At 41.9% G+C, this 4,946-nt stretch overlaps 1 long non-coding RNA gene across 1 annotated transcript; it reads right to left on the bottom strand.

Moving 5' to 3' along the window:
- Nucleotides 1–4,030: 4,030 nt before the first annotated feature.
- LOC143741501 (uncharacterized) lies at nt 4,031–4,529 on the bottom strand. The gene is made up of 3 exons (XR_013205088.1): nt 4,439–4,529; nt 4,235–4,311; nt 4,031–4,076 (listed from the first exon to the last, which is right to left on the bottom strand). It is a non-coding gene; the product is annotated as an uncharacterized LOC143741501 (long non-coding RNA).
- Between the last annotated feature and the right edge of the window lie 417 nt (nt 4,530–4,946).

The following is a 4,946-nucleotide window of genomic DNA, read 5'->3' as shown; positions in this document are numbered from 1 at the left end:
TTGTCCGCCCCAGAACGCAAAGCTCTCGAGAATTATCTTTGTTTTCGTTTATATAGACGACATATTGATTTTCTCACCCTCTCTCCAGGTCCATGTCCAGCACGTCCGTTGCGTCCTCCAGCGTTTACTAGAGAATCGTCTCTATGTTAAGGCAGAGAAATGTTCTTTCCATACGCCCTCGGTCACTTTCCTTGGTTTGGTCATTTCGGCGGAGGGAGTTAGTATCGACCCTGCTAAGGTCCAGGCAGTTATTGATTGGCCCATTCCTGATTCTCGTGTCGTGCTCCAATGATTCCTCGGCTTTGCCAATTTTTATCGTCGCTTTATACGCAATTTAGGTCAAATTGCTGCTCCACTTTCTGCTCTGACTTCTGTCAAGTCTAGGTGTACTTGGTCAGAACCCGCATAGAAAGCGTTTGACTATCTCAAGACCCTTTTCACCACCGCGCCGATTCTTTTAACCCCCGACGTCGCTAGACAATTTATAGTCGAGGTCGACGCTTCTGAAGTGGGGGTCGGGGCGATTCTTTCCCAGCGTTCCGCCGCCGATGGAAAGGTACACCCCTGTGCTTTTTTTTTCTCATCGCCTCACCCCCGCTGAACGAAACTATGATGTTGGAAATCGCAAATGACTTGCCATCCGTTTAGCCTTAGGGGAGTGGCGTCAATAGTTAGAGGGAGCCCCCATCCCTTTCATTGTTTGGACGGATCATAGAAATTTGGAATATATCCGTTCCGCCAAGAGATTGAACGCACGTCAACCGTTGGGCACTGTTTTTTACACGCTTTAATTCACCATCTCCTACCGTCAGAATATTAAGCCTGACGCGCTCTCTCGCCTATTTGACTCCTCAGCCTCCACCTCTACCCAGGAGAGGATTATTTCTCCTGGCCGAGTAGTGGGCGCTACGGTCTGGGGAATCGAGAAATTGGTTAAACGCTCTCTCTCGCGCGTCGCTTCTCCGCGCAACTGCCCTAAGGACCGCCTCTTTGTCCCAGTCGTTGCGCGTTTAGCTGTCCTCCAGTGGGGACATTCTTCTAAATTGGTCGCCCATCCTGGCGTGCGGGGTAATCTCGCTTCGATCCGTCAACGCTTCTGGTGGCCCACCCTTGAACGTGACACACGACGTTTTATCGCTTCCTGCGTCGTTTACGCCCAGACCAAGGCGGGCAATTCACCCCCGTCCGGTTTGCTCCGGCCCTTGCCCGTTCCCTCACGTCCTTGGTCCCCATATCGTTCTCGATTTTATCACCGGACTCCCTTCTTCGGCAGGCAACACAGTCATCCTTACTGTCGTTGACCGTTTTTCTAAGTCCGCTCATTTCATTCTGCTTGCAAAGCTCCCCTCCGCCAAAGAGACCGCCCAAGTCGTAGTCGATCATGTTTTTAAAGGGGTCATATAACGCCATTTTTGTACAATTTAATATGAATCTTTATGGTCTAAATGAAAACTTTGTAATATACTTCTATTAAAAATTCTCATTAGTATTTTAGGAAAACACTAATTTTACCTGGTCAAAAACAGCTCTGTTTTCAGCAAGCCGTTTCAGTGCATATGCCTTTAAATGATAATGAGCTTAGCTGACTCCGCCCCTCTGTTCTTTGGGGCGTTTTTTACACAACACACGTGAAGTGTTGCCTTGACAACAGTTGAGAGTATATTTTTAGGAAGAATGGCAGCGGGATTCTCTCAGGACACATCAGTGTTACAACCATACCAATTTGAACCGGAGTCGGACCCGGAACAAGATGAAGGCCCCGAAGAAGTTCGACAATTAAGGCTCGAGCAGGACGTTTCTGAATGGTTGGTTAACGTAATGTCACTTTGATCTATCTTTGTATGTACTGGCAGGCTAGAGTAACGTTAGTGAGATACGAACGCTATGTGTTTACTGATGTAACGTTATAGGTTAGTTTGTTGACAGATTGATGTTGAAGAAATTTTTTTTTGGTAAATGTAGGCTTGTTTGTGATGCGTAACGTTATCTCAGTGTTAGGTACAACTGTCGGGGCTGAAACACTGACATGAGGTCATGGCAGGAATGATTCTAGCAGTAGTTCAAGGACACCTAAGAATTTTTTATTCATAAAACATAAAACATTTTCGTACTGCAATGAACAACATACATTGCAGTACGAAAATGTTTTATGTTTTAAGAAAACATTCAAGTACATCTATAGTATTGTAACTACATTGATATTCCTGTTCCAGGTGTCTTTGTGGATTTTGTGGGCAAATGCCTACAGAGGCTGAGAATATATGCTGCAGGGAGATACCACAGGTACAGTACTTTTCCTAAATTGTATTTCTATTATGCAATCATCTTGTAAAAATCTCAGCGCAGTTACCATATTCATAATTTGTAGGTTTTAAGAAGATTACAGCAGCTGGAAAAACCACCTCAATGTATGGTTGATCATCCAGGCCTGGAACCCGTGTGTTTAAATCTGTTCTCGCTTCAGAATGCATTAAACATCTACCGAGCAGACTATGGGCCTTTAGGTTTAAGGGGAATGGCAGGGTAAGTTGTGTTTTGATTCATTTCAGTCATAATTTTCTATTGTGACATAAGCGACTGCGGTGCAAAGCATAAAGTTCACTATGGATAACTGATCAACTGTAGTGTAGTTTTTAATAACCACAAAACATACCATTCAGCATGAAATATCAAGTAATGAATAGACACAAAACTGTTTTGACTAACATTTATTGACAGAAATACGGTTATACTGTATTCCAAAGATGTTATTTAAAAAAATGCAGTAACAGCAAAAACAATTGTCAAAAAACAAACAGCAATAAATAAATGAAATATTGACAAATTATACGTAAAAATGTTTTACTTTTCTCAGCCGTTACAGGTTTTTGGCCTACCGAAGTTTCGTCAGCTGGTGTTGGGGCATTCTGGGCTCGAGAATCAGGGTTGTGCTGCCCTCCTGTGTGGTGCGTCGAATAAGGGCAGAGTTATTAGATATAGATTTAAAAACAATAAAAAATAAACGTACATACATTTAGAATGTTTATATATATATATATATATATATATATATATATATATACATACACATGTCTGTCGTATGCACATAGACACATGAGTTATATTAACACTGCTAATAGGGTAACACACCTGCTCTCAGCCACTTGCTCTTGTTCGTTGTATTGCGTTGCGGATGCAAACACTGTGGGTAAATGGGATCATCATGTGTGTGCATGTCTTGGATATGATTTAGAATTGATGTCCACTTTGCCACTCGCTCTGGCCCTGATGAAGAAGAAGCCACTTGGGGCGGCAGTGGCTCAGTGGTTCATGTAGGTTATCTACAAACCGAAAGGTTGGTGGTTCAATCCCCGGTTCCACCTGACCAAGTGTCGAGGTGTCAATGAGCAAGACACCTAACCCCAACTGCTCCCGACGAGCTGGGTGGCGCCTTGCATGGCTGACACCGCCGTCGGTGTATGAATGTGTGTATGAATGGGTGAATGTGAGGCAACTATGTAAAGCGCTTTGGTGGCCATTCGGTCTGTGAAAGCGCTATAGAAATGCAGTCCATTTACCAAGAAGCCGCTGTCCAATATATGTGGTTTTTTATACTGCGATACCACTTCTGCAGTATTTGATTGTCTTTGTTCTGAGCAATCTTCAGCAGTTTCTTTGATACTCCTAATAATGTCCTAATAATATAAACAAACAAACTTTAATTCAGTCATGCATAAAGATACAATGTGTTTAGTGAACACAATATAATAAAAAGTAAGTTCTGGTCAAAGGAATGGTTTTGTATCAATGTTTTGTAATACTATTTTACTGATTGGTTTAAAATATAACCAGTCTGTGAGACTATTACAGTCATTATAGGCACATAAACAACAAATACTCAGACAGGAGCTAATACATTTTTCAATGTGCCATACATCATAATACTGTGTGATGTTGGCCTCCCGCAGGTATTTTTGTATTTGAGGGTGCCGGTCTGTAACAATGCTGTCAAAAGTCACATTGTGTGCCCTCAAGAGATCAACGCTCCTAATCAGACCCTCTTTCTCCATGTTGTTGCTCCCTCCAACTTCATTACTCTGTTTACAAAATAAAGGGCATAGATGGCAATTGTCAGTGCCTGTTATGTTAGTGAATCAACACATTAAAAAATCCTTGTTCCTTTTTTTCCTGTAGATTTACTTTATTACATTGCATATGCATTACATCTTGCATATATCTGCAATGTTAGACTCACTTGAACTAGTTGCACATCAATAATAGTGCTGGTCCTTATGTCCATCACTGAGTAACTTCCAAACTTGGCTGAATGACCTTCAAGTAGAAAATTAAAGTTTACAAGTTTACATTTGGTATTTATTATTTATAATTATTACTCTGCATGTTTTGCTTTCACAATAATATGTAATTGACACAGTTGTTCAGCATTTAGTAGGCCTACCTGGTGAATCTGCCCTCATGTCTCCGCCCAGGACAATGTTCTGCTGCTGTCTGAGCCGCTGCAACATGCCATCCTGTGCTGTCTTCCAGCTGTGTACAATTGCAGGCTCTATGTACCTCCGGGCATGAATTCGAAAGGTGGTGTAGTGGATCATTTTCAGATTCATTGCCTGGAAAATCTAAGGTCAGAAAAGAAGATTCCTTCATTTAGTATGACTTCATGGACAGTATGTTAATGTATTTTTATTCAAGGTTGATCTTTGTGATATTATTTGCATTAGTAAATTATAGGCTGGACAGTAAAATCCTCCTTAGTATACCTTTTTAACTTTGAAGAAAGAGGCACCATTGGCATACACTGCAACAGAAAGCTGGAGGTTCCCTGCAGGAGTGCTCTCTATAATTGGTTGACTATTCCATTTTCTGAAGAAGTCACAGTGTGGGCAGCGTTGTTCCACAGAGAGGAATGTGCCAAATACTTTTCTCTGTACATTGGCAACATGTTGACA

The sequence above is a fragment of the Siphateles boraxobius genome, unplaced genomic scaffold (assembly GCF_051911475.1).
Source record: "Siphateles boraxobius isolate OS27281-9 unplaced genomic scaffold, OSU_SipBor_1 19, whole genome shotgun sequence".
Lineage (NCBI taxonomy): Eukaryota > Metazoa > Chordata > Actinopteri > Cypriniformes > Leuciscidae > Siphateles > Siphateles boraxobius.
The sequence above is the reverse complement of the archived record's forward strand: the minus strand, read 5'-3'. Positions and strand labels throughout refer to the sequence as shown.